We start from the raw sequence: 12,027 nt of genomic DNA, 5'->3' as shown, positions 1-12,027 counted from the left end.
TTCATTTAGAACTACACGTGGAGCTAATTATCGTGTTCTCATTATTTCCACCGATTAATAAAACGTACAGGAGAAATGTCGGTGTGGGGCTGAATAGCTCAGTGGTAAGAGCAGTCGCCCGGCAAGCGAAAGACTCGGGTTCGATTCCCGATTCAGCGACTTCGCCCCGATATTTTTCCTGTCTACATCTCTCCAGGGGGGTAAAAGGGGGTGTTATAGAAGTCTCAAACCAAGAGAATCTATAACTTGGCATATGTGCATATGCCTTAAATTTTCGTGAACAATTAATGTTCGAAATAATTCACGCATTGCCATCCGCGGTTGTGGGCTCTTATTGCTCGTTATTAAAATTATCATGTTGTTTAAATATATAGAGCCGAATAATTTACCAATTCATTTAGAACTACACGTGGAGCTAATTATCGTGTTCTCATTATTTCCACCGATTAATAAAAACGTACAGGAGAAATGTCGGTGTGGGGCTGAATAGCTCAGTGGTAAGAGCAGTCGCCCGGCAAGCGAAAGACTCGGGTTCGATTCCCGATTCAGCGACTTCGCCCCGATATTTTTCCTGTCTACATCTCTCCAGGGGGGTAAAAGGGGGTGTTATAGAAGTCTCAAACCAAGAGAATCTATAACTTGGCATATGTGCATATGCCTTAAAATTTTCGTGAACAATTAATGTTCGAAATAATTCACGCATTGCCATCCGCGGTTGTGGGCTCTTATTGCTCGTTATTAAAATTATCATGTTGTTTAAATATATAGAGCCGAATAATTTACCAATTCATTTAGAACTACACGTGGAGCTAATTATCGTGTTCTCATATTTCCACCGATTAATAAAAACGTACAGGAGAAATGTCGGTGTGGGGCTGAATAGCTCAGTGGTAAGAGCAGTCGCCCGGCAAGCGAAAGACTCGGGTTCGATTCCCGATTCAGCGACTTCGCCCCGATATTTTTCCTGTCTACATCTCTCCAGGGGGGTAAAAGGGGGTGTTATAGAAGTCTCAAACCAAGAGAATCTATAACTTGGCATATGTGCATATGCCTTAAAATTTTCGTGAACAATTAATGTTCGAAATAATTCACGCATTGCCATCCGCGGTTGTGGGCTCTTATTGCTCGTTATTAAAATTATCATGTTGTTTAAATATATAGAGCCGAATAATTTACCAATTCATTTAGAACTACACGTGGAGCTAATTATCGTGTTCTCATTATTTCCACCGATTAATAAAAACGTACAGGAGAAATGTCGGTGTGGGGCTGAATAGCTCAGTGGTAAGAGCAGTCGCCCGGCAAGCGAAAGACTCGGGTTCGATTCCCGATTCAGCGACTTCGCCCCGATATTTTTCCTGTCTACATCTCTCCAGGGGGGTAAAAGGGGGTGTTATAGAAGTCTCAAACCAAGAGAATCTATAACTTGGCATATGTGCATATGCCTTAAAATTTTCGTGAACAATTAATGTTCGAAATAATTCACGCATTGCCATCCGCGGTTGTGGGCTCTTATTGCTCGTTATTAAAATTATCATGTTGTTTAAATATATAGAGCCGAATAATTTACCAATTCATTTAGAACTACACGTGAGCTAATTATCGTGTTCTCACTATTTCCACCGATTAATAAAAACGTACAGGAGAAATGTCGGTGTGGGGCTGAATAGCTCAGTGGTAAGAGCAGTCGCCCGGCAAGCGAAAGACTCGGGTTCGATTCCCGATTCAGCGACTTCGCCCCGATATTTTTCCTGTCTACATCTCTCCAGGGGGGTAAAAGGGGGTGTTATAGAAGTCTCAAACCAAGAGAATCTATAACTTGGCATATGTGCATATGCCTTAAAATTTTCGTGAACAATTAATGTTCGAAATAATTCACGCATTGCCATCCGCGGTTGTGGGCTCTTATTGCTCGTTATTAAAATTATCATGTTGTTTAAATATATAGAGCCGAATAATTTACCAATTCATTTAGAACTACACGTGGAGCTAATTATCGTGTTCTCATTATTTCCACCGATTAATAAAAACGTACAGGAGAAATGTCGGTGTGGGGCTGAATAGCTCAGTGGTAAGAGCAGTCGCCCGGCAAGCGAAAGACTCGGGTTCGATTCCCGATTCAGCGACTTCGCCCCGATATTTTTCCTGTCTACATCTCTCCAGGGGGGTAAAAGGGGGTGTTATAGAAGTCTCAAACCAAGAGAATCTATAACTTGGCATATGTGCATATGCCTTAAAATTTTCGTGAACAATTAATGTTCGAAATAATTCACGCATTGCCATCCGCGGTTGTGGGCTCTTATTGCTCGTTATTAAAATTATCATGTTGTTTAAATATATAGAGCCGAATAATTTACCAATTCATTTAGAACTACACGTGGAGCTAATTATCGTGTTCTCATTATTTCCACCGATTAATAAAAACGTACAGGAGAAATGTCGGTGTGGGGCTGAATAGCTCAGTGGTAAGAGCAGTCGCCCGGCAAGCGAAAGACTCGGGTTCGATTCCCGATTCAGCGACTTCGCCCCGATATTTTTCCTGTCTACATCTCTCCAGGGGGGTAAAAGGGGGTGTTATAGAAGTCTCAAACCAAGAGAATCTATAACTTGGCATATGTGCATATGCCTTAAAATTTTCGTGAACAATTAATGTTCGAAATAATTCACGCATTGCCATCCGCGGTTGTGGGCTCTTATTGCTCGTTATTAAAATTATCATGTTGTTTAAATATATAGAGCCGAATAATTTACCAATTCATTTAGAACTACACGTGAAGCTAATTATCGTGTTCTCACTATTTCCACCGATTAATAAAAACGTACAGGAGAAATGTCGGTGTGGGGCTGAATAGCTCAGTGGTAAGAGCAGTCGCCCGGCAAGCGAAAGACTCGGGTTCGATTCCCGATTCAGCGACTTCGCCCCGATATTTTTCCTGTCTACATCTCTCCAGGGGGGTAAAAGGGGGTGTTATAGAAGTCTCAAACCAAGAGAATCTATAACTTGGCATATGTGCATATGCCTTAAAATTTTCGTGAACAATTAATGTTCGAAATAATTCACGCATTGCCATCCGCGGTTGTGGGCTCTTATTGCTCGTTATTAAAATTATCATGTTGTTTAAATATATAGAGCCGAATAATTTACCAATTCATTTAGAACTACACGTGGAGCTAATTATCGTGTTCTCATTATTTCCACCGATTAATAAAAACGTACAGGAGAAATGTCGGTGTGGGGCTGAATAGCTCAGTGGTAAGAGCAGTCGCCCGGCAAGCGAAAGACTCGGGTTCGATTCCCGATTCAGCGACTTCGCCCCGATATTTTTCCTGTCTACATCTCTCCAGGGGGGTAAAAGGGGGTGTTATAGAAGTCTCAAACCAAGAGAATCTATAACTTGGCATATGTGCATATGCCTTAAAATTTTCGTGAACAATTAATGTTCGAAATAATTCACGCATTGCCATCCGCGGTTGTGGGCTCTTATTGCTCGTTATTAAAATTATCATGTTGTTTAAATATATAGAGCCGAATAATTTACCAATTCATTTAGAACTACACGTGAAGCTAATTATCGTGTTCTCACTATTTCCACCGATTAATAAAAACGTACAGGAGAAATGTCGGTGTGGGGCTGAATAGCTCAGTGGTAAGAGCAGTCGCCCGGCAAGCGAAAGACTCGGGTTCGATTCCCGATTCAGCGACTTCGCCCCGATATTTTTCCTGTCTACATCTCTCCAGGGGGGTAAAAGGGGGTGTTATAGAAGTCTCAAACCAAGAGAATCTATAACTTGGCATATGTGCATATGCCTTAAAATTTTCGTGAACAATTAATGTTCGAAATAATTCACGCATTGCCATCCGCGGTTGTGGGCTCTTATTGCTCGTTATTAAAATTATCATGTTGTTTAAATATATAGAGCCGAATAATTTACCAATTCATTTAGAACTACACGTGGAGCTAATTATCGTGTTCTCATTATTTCCACCGATTAATAAAAACGTACAGGAGAAATGTCGGTGTGGGGCTGAATAGCTCAGTGGTAAGAGCAGTCGCCCGGCAAGCGAAAGACTCGGGTTCGATTCCCGATTCAGCGACTTCGCCCCGATATTTTTCCTGTCTACATCTCTCCAGGGGGGTAAAAAGGGGGTGTTATAGAAGTCTCAAACCAAGAGAATCTATAACTTGGCATATGTGCATATGCCTTAAAATTTTCGTGAACAATTAATGTTCGAAATAATTCACGCATTGCCATCCGCGGTTGTGGGCTCTTATTGCTCGTTATTAAAATTATCATGTTGTTTAAATATATAGAGCCGAATAATTTACCAATTCATTTAGAACTACACGTGGAGCTAATTATCGTGTTCTCATTATTTCCACCGATTAATAAAAACGTACAGGAGAAATGTCGGTGTGGGGCTGAATAGCTCAGTGGTAAGAGCAGTCGCCCGGCAAGCGAAAGACTCGGGTTCGATTCCCGATTCAGCGACTTCGCCCCGATATTTTTCCTGTCTACATCTCTCCAGGGGGGTAAAAGGGGGTGTTATAGAAGTCTCAAACCAAGAGAATCTATAACTTGGCATATGTGCATATGCCTTAAAATTTTCGTGAACAATTAATGTTCGAAATAATTCACGCATTGCCATCCGCGGTTGTGGGCTCTTATTGCTCGTTATTAAAATTATCATGTTGTTTAAATATATAGAGCCGAATAATTTACCAATTCATTTAGAACTACACGTGAAGCTAATTATCGTGTTCTCACTATTTCCACCGATTAATAAAAACGTACAGGAGAAATGTCGGTGTGGGGCTGAATAGCTCAGTGGTAAGAGCAGTCGCCCGGCAAGCGAAAGACTCGGGTTCGATTCCCGATTCAGCGACTTCGCCCCGATATTTTTCCTGTCTACATCTCTCCAGGGGGGTAAAAGGGGGTGTTATAGAAGTCTCAAACCAAGAGAATCTATAACTTGGCATATGTGCATATGCCTTAAAATTTTCGTGAACAATTAATGTTCGAAATAATTCACGCATTGCCATCCGCGGTTGTGGGCTCTTATTGCTCGTTATTAAAATTATCATGTTGTTTAAATATATAGAGCCGAATAATTTACCAATTCATTTAGAACTACACGTGGAGCTAATTATCGTGTTCTCATTATTTCCACCGATTAATAAAAACGTACAGGAGAAATGTCGGTGTGGGGCTGAATAGCTCAGTGGTAAGAGCAGTCGCCCGGCAAGCGAAAGACTCGGGTTCGATTCCCGATTCAGCGACTTCGCCCCGATATTTTTCCTGTCTACATCTCTCCAGGGGGGTAAAAAGGGGGTGTTATAGAAGTCTCAAACCAAGAGAATCTATAACTTGGCATATGTGCATATGCCTTAAAATTTTCGTGAACAATTAATGTTCGAAATAATTCACGCATTGCCATCCGCGGTTGTGGGCTCTTATTGCTCGTTATTAAAATTATCATGTTGTTTAAATATATAGAGCCGAATAATTTACCAATTCATTTAGAACTACACGTGGAGCTAATTATCGTGTTCTCATTATTTCCACCGATTAATAAAAACGTACAGGAGAAATGTCGGTGTGGGGCTGAATAGCTCAGTGGTAAGAGCAGTCGCCCGGCAAGCGAAAGACTCGGGTTCGATTCCCGATTCAGCGACTTCGCCCCGATATTTTTCCTGTCTACATCTCTCCAGGGGGGTAAAAGGGGGTGTTATAGAAGTCTCAAACCAAGAGAATCTATAACTTGGCATATGTGCATATGCCTTAAAATTTTCGTGAACAATTAATGTTCGAAATAATTCACGCATTGCCATCCGCGGTTGTGGGCTCTTATTGCTCGTTATTAAAATTATCATGTTGTTTAAATATATAGAGCCGAATAATTTACCAATTCATTTAGAACTACACGTGGAGCTAATTATCGTGTTCTCACTATTTCCACCGATTAATAAAAACGTACAGGAGAAATGTCGGTGTGGGGCTGAATAGCTCAGTGGTAAGAGCAGTCGCCCGGCAAGCGAAAGACTCGGGTTCGATTCCCGATTCAGCGACTTCGCCCCGATATTTTTCCTGTCTACATCTCTCCAGGGGGGTAAAAGGGGGTGTTATAGAAGTCTCAAACCAAGAGAATCTATAACTTGGCATATGTGCATATGCCTTAAAATTTTCGTGAACAATTAATGTTCGAAATAATTCACGCATTGCCATCCGCGGTTGTGGGCTCTTATTGCTCGTTATTAAAATTATCATGTTGTTTAAATATATAGAGCCGAATAATTTACCAATTCATTTAGAACTACACGTGGAGCTAATTATCGTGTTCTCATTATTTCCACCGATTAATAAAAACGTACAGGAGAAATGTCGGTGTGGGGCTGAATAGCTCAGTGGTAAGAGCAGTCGCCCGGCAAGCGAAAGACTCGGGTTCGATTCCCGATTCAGCGACTTCGCCCCGATATTTTTCCTGTCTACATCTCTCCAGGGGGGTAAAAAGGGGGTGTTATAGAAGTCTCAAACCAAGAGAATCTATAACTTGGCATATGTGCATATGCCTTAAAATTTTCGTGAACAATTAATGTTCGAAATAATTCACGCATTGCCATCCGCGGTTGTGGGCTCTTATTGCTCGTTATTAAAATTATCATGTTGTTTAAATATATAGAGCCGAATAATTTACCAATTCATTTAGAACTACACGTGGAGCTAATTATCGTGTTCTCATTATTTCCACCGATTAATAAAAACGTACAGGAGAAATGTCGGTGTGGGGCTGAATAGCTCAGTGGTAAGAGCAGTCGCCCGGCAAGCGAAAGACTCGGGTTCGATTCCCGATTCAGCGACTTCGCCCCGATATTTTTCCTGTCTACATCTCTCCAGGGGGGTAAAAGGGGGTGTTATAGAAGTCTCAAACCAAGAGAATCTATAACTTGGCATATGTGCATATGCCTTAAAATTTTCGTGAACAATTAATGTTCGAAATAATTCACGCATTGCCATCCGCGGTTGTGGGCTCTTATTGCTCGTTATTAAAATTATCATGTTGTTTAAATATATAGAGCCGAATAATTTACCAATTCATTTAGAACTACACGTGGAGCTAATTATCGTGTTCTCACTATTTCCACCGATTAATAAAAACGTACAGGAGAAATGTCGGTGTGGGGCTGAATAGCTCAGTGGTAAGAGCAGTCGCCCGGCAAGCGAAAGACTCGGGTTCGATTCCCGATTCAGCGACTTCGCCCCGATATTTTTCCTGTCTACATCTCTCCAGGGGGGTAAAAAGGGGGTGTTATAGAAGTCTCAAACCAAGAGAATCTATAACTTGGCATATGTGCATATGCCTTAAAATTTTCGTGAACAATTAATGTTCGAAATAATTCACGCATTGCCATCCGCGGTTGTGGGCTCTTATTGCTCGTTATTAAAATTATCATGTTGTTTAAATATATAGAGCCGAATAATTTACCAATTCATTTAGAACTACACGTGGAGCTAATTATCGTGTTCTCATTATTTCCACCGATTAATAAAAACGTACAGGAGAAATGTCGGTGTGGGGCTGAATAGCTCAGTGGTAAGAGCAGTCGCCCGGCAAGCGAAAGACTCGGGTTCGATTCCCGATTCAGCGACTTCGCCCCGATATTTTTCCTGTCTACATCTCTCCAGGGGGTAAAAAGGGGGTGTTATAGAAGTCTCAAACCAAGAGAATCTATAACTTGGCATATGTGCATATGCCTTAAAATTTTCGTGAACAATTAATGTTCGAAATAATTCACGCATTGCCATCCGCGGTTGTGGGCTCTTATTGCTCGTTATTAAAATTATCATGTTGTTTAAATATATAGAGCCGAATAATTTACCAATTCATTTAGAACTACACGTGGAGCTAATTATCGTGTTCTCATTATTTCCACCGATTAATAAAAACGTACAGGAGAAATGTCGGTGTGGGGCTGAATAGCTCAGTGGTAAGAGCAGTCGCCCGGCAAGCGAAAGACTCGGGTTCGATTCCCGATTCAGCGACTTCGCCCCGATATTTTTCCTGTCTACATCTCTCCAGGGGGGTAAAAGGGGGTGTTATAGAAGTCTCAAACCAAGAGAATCTATAACTTGGCATATGTGCATATGCCTTAAAATTTTCGTGAACAATTAATGTTCGAAATAATTCACGCATTGCCATCCGCGGTTGTGGGCTCTTATTGCTCGTTATTAAAATTATCATGTTGTTTAAATATATAGAGCCGAATAATTTACCAATTCATTTAGAACTACACGTGGAGCTAATTATCGTGTTCTCACTATTTCCACCGATTAATAAAAACGTACAGGAGAAATGTCGGTGTGGGGCTGAATAGCTCAGTGGTAAGAGCAGTCGCCCGGCAAGCGAAAGACTCGGGTTCGATTCCCGATTCAGCGACTTCGCCCCGATATTTTTCCTGTCTACATCTCTCCAGGGGGGTAAAAAGGGGGTGTTATAGAAGTCTCAAACCAAGAGAATCTATAACTTGGCATATGTGCATATGCCTTAAAATTTTCGTGAACAATTAATGTTCGAAATAATTCACGCATTGCCATCCGCGGTTGTGGGCTCTTATTGCTCGTTATTAAAATTATCATGTTGTTTAAATATATAGAGCCGAATAATTTACCAATTCATTTAGAACTACACGTGGAGCTAATTATCGTGTTCTCATTATTTCCACCGATTAATAAAAACGTACAGGAGAAATGTCGGTGTGGGGCTGAATAGCTCAGTGGTAAGAGCAGTCGCCCGGCAAGCGAAAGACTCGGGTTCGATTCCCGATTCAGCGACTTCGCCCCGATATTTTTCCTGTCTACATCTCTCCAGGGGGGTAAAAGGGCGTGTTATAGAAGTCTCAAACCAAGAGAATCTATAACTTGGCATATGTGCATATGCCTTAAAATTTTCGTGAACAATTAATGTTCGAAATAATTCACGCATTGCCATCCGCGGTTGTGGGCTCTTATTGCTCGTTATTAAAATTATCATGTTGTTTAAATATATAGATCCGAATAATTTACCAATTCATTTAGAACTACACGTGGAGCTAATTATCGTGTTCTCACTATTTCCACCGATTAATAAAAACGTACAGGAGAAATGTCGGTGTGGGGCTGAATAGCTCAGTGGTAAGAGCAGTCGCCCGGCAAGCGAAAGACTCGGGTTCGATTCCCGATTCAGCGACTTCGCCCCGATATTTTTCCTGTCTACATCTCTCCAGGGGGGTAAAAAGGGGGTGTTATAGAAGTCTCAAACCAAGAGAATCTATAACTTGGCATATGTGCATATGCCTTAAAATTTTCGTGAACAATTAATGTTCGAAATAATTCACGCATTGCCATCCGCGGTTGTGGGCTCTTATTGCTCGTTATTAAAATTATCATGTTGTTTAAATATATAGAGCCGAATAATTTACCAATTCATTTAGAACTACACGTGGAGCTAATTATCGTGTTCTCATTATTTCCACCGATTAATAAAAACGTACAGGAGAAATGTCGGTGTGGGGCTGAATAGCTCAGTGGTAAGAGCAGTCGCCCGGCAAGCGAAAGACTCGGGTTCGATTCCCGATTCAGCGACTTCGCCCCGATATTTTTCCTGTCTACATCTCTCCAGGGGGGTAAAAGGGGGTGTTATAGAAGTCTCAAACCAAGAGAATCTATAACTTGGCATATGTGCATATGCCTTAAAATTTTCGTGAACAATTAATGTTCGAAATAATTCACGCATTGCCATCCGCGGTTGTGGGCTCTTATTGCTCGTTATTAAAATTATCATGTTGTTTATATATTTATTATGTTTATAGTATATATATTATTTACTAACAATAAACTATACAAATAAACTGTATAATATAAATTTGTTATTTAATCAATTAATATTAAATTATTATAAAATTTAATATATAAAAGTTATACAGGATGTCCCGGGTTTTTTCAATCAAACTTCGGAAGCTTATTCTACAAGTCGAAATAAGAAAAAATGTTATATGAAGTTTGTTTGGAAACGCTTTATTATCACGTATTGAAAAACACTAGGCTATTAAAGAAAATTACGACAAAAGTGAAATATAGTATTATTAATACTATTATTATATTATAACCGTGTAATAATATTTTCATAGTTATGTAAATATGTGCATAGTCATATACATATATAAATGTAAGTATTATAACATTTGTTTATTATTTTAACGAATAATTATTTTAAAACCATTTAGTTTATTTTAGTACTTTATATGAAAATTTTTTTAATGTATTATACAATACTTTCTAATTTCTAATGTATTATGTGCACGCACAATGCATGCATGCGTCCTTGCATATATATATATATATATATATATATATATATATATATAACAAAATATTGATAAATATTAAATATATAATAAAAATTAAAAATTAATTTTAATTTTGTAAACGTCTTTTATTGTAACAGATATTATTACAGCCTTATTTTCAAGTTACATAGTGACATAAAAATTAAATCAGATTTAAGAATGATATCTTAAAAATGTTATCTTAAGAAGAAATTGGAAAGATCAGTTATATCAAAAATTATAATAAATATAAAATCAATAAAAGTAAATAAATACATTTCGAGATTTATGAATTGGGGGTAAATATTTCGATGAAGTGAGCCCGCTTCGATTACCTTGACATTGACATATGTTGTCAAGGTCACTGTCCTGAGTAACATCCAAAGGGCTTTAACCGTTGTTCGCTGTTCCTTAAAAAATTATTAGATAAGAGAATTTCATAATTTTAATGCTTTTTATCTCAAAAAAATTTTAAGCAAGAAATAAAGCCGATGAAAAATTTTACAAAAAAGTATATGCATTTTTTTCATAAACCTACTATTTTAGCTGTTATATAAAAAAATAATAATTTTGAATACATTTAATATAATTTCAATTTATATAGAATTTAATGCAATTTAATACAATTAAAAAATATCACAAATGTATGTGTACACACACACACCCGCGCGCGCAAGGGGGTGCAAGGGAAGCCTTCGGCCCTTCTTCCCGCAACCACCCCGCCGGTAGGCAAGGTGGACTTCGCTTTACAACTTATAGCATACATTCATTGTGATTCAACTCTTCGTAATGCGTTTCTTACCGGCGGGATGGTTGCAGGAGGGTAGGGCTGAAGGCCTCCTCTCTCGCGCGCGCGCGCGTGTGTGTGCATACACATACATTTGTGATATTTTTTAATTGTATTAAATTCTATATAAATTGAAATTATATTAAATGTATTCAAAATTATTATTTTTTTATATAACAACTAAAATAGTAGGTTTATGAAAAAAATGCATATTTTTTGTAGAGTTTTTCAGCGGCTTTTTTGCTTAAAATTTTTTTCTCAAAACAATATTTCCAGAGATAAAAAGCATTAAAATTGTAAAATTATTTTGTTAATAACTTTCTAATAAACAACAAGCGACGGCTAAAACTTTTTGGATGTTACTCAGGGCAGTGACCATGATAACATATGTCAAGGTCAAGGTTCTAATTGAGGTTGGCTCCCTTCATCAAAATATTTATCATACATTTTTCTATTGTAAAAATTTTATAACACTATACATAAAAATTCATGAAAATAAAAATTTTAATTTTATAGGGCAAATCTTTAACTCACAAATTAATTATTAATTTTGTATTTTAAAAGGCTAAAAGTGCTTTGCGCAATGTCAAATTCATAAATCTTGAAATGTATTTATTAATTTTTTATATAGCTGAGTGCAATTCTTCTTTAAAATTACAATATAAAGAGATACATATATAGAATGTCTACAATAATAGTTTAAGTCTCTCATGTGCAAGTAGAGCGGATTAAACTAAATAGCAAAATTCTCTACCGTTTTCTATCACGACCTTTGTAATAATTAATAACATATTAATTTAAAAAGATCAGTCAATTCAGTATGAGTAGAAACGCATGATGAGAAAAGCCGCCCTGTAACTTGATACTAGGCGCGCGGCG

At 38.4% G+C, this 12,027-nt stretch overlaps 1 protein-coding gene and 7 non-coding genes across 8 annotated transcripts in view; all 8 read left to right on the top strand.

Moving 5' to 3' along the window:
• The window catches only part of LOC109610481 (proteoglycan Cow), a 181,265-nt gene that overhangs the window by 78,623 nt on the left and 90,615 nt on the right, over window positions 1-12,027 (top strand). The window lies entirely within an intron of this gene.
• Window positions 7,180-7,251, top strand: Trnaa-ggc. Its single transcript has one exon. It is a non-coding gene; the product is annotated as a tRNA-Ala (tRNA).
• On the top strand, window positions 7,575-7,646 carry Trnaa-ggc. The gene has a single exon. It is a non-coding gene; the product is annotated as a tRNA-Ala (tRNA).
• Window positions 7,969-8,040, top strand: Trnaa-ggc. Its single transcript has one exon. It is a non-coding gene; the product is annotated as a tRNA-Ala (tRNA).
• Window positions 8,363-8,434, top strand: Trnaa-ggc. The gene has a single exon. It is a non-coding gene; the product is annotated as a tRNA-Ala (tRNA).
• Trnaa-ggc lies at window positions 8,758-8,829 on the top strand. The gene has a single exon. It is a non-coding gene; the product is annotated as a tRNA-Ala (tRNA).
• On the top strand, window positions 9,152-9,223 carry Trnaa-ggc. The gene has a single exon. It is a non-coding gene; the product is annotated as a tRNA-Ala (tRNA).
• Trnaa-ggc lies at window positions 9,547-9,618 on the top strand. Its single transcript has one exon. It is a non-coding gene; the product is annotated as a tRNA-Ala (tRNA).

This window comes from Camponotus floridanus, unplaced genomic scaffold (assembly GCF_003227725.1).
Source record: "Camponotus floridanus strain SB8 unplaced genomic scaffold, Cflo_v7.5 scaffold65, whole genome shotgun sequence".
NCBI lineage: Eukaryota > Metazoa > Arthropoda > Insecta > Hymenoptera > Formicidae > Camponotus > Camponotus floridanus.
Note: the sequence above shows the minus strand (reverse complement) of the source record. Positions and strands in the feature narration are given on the sequence as shown.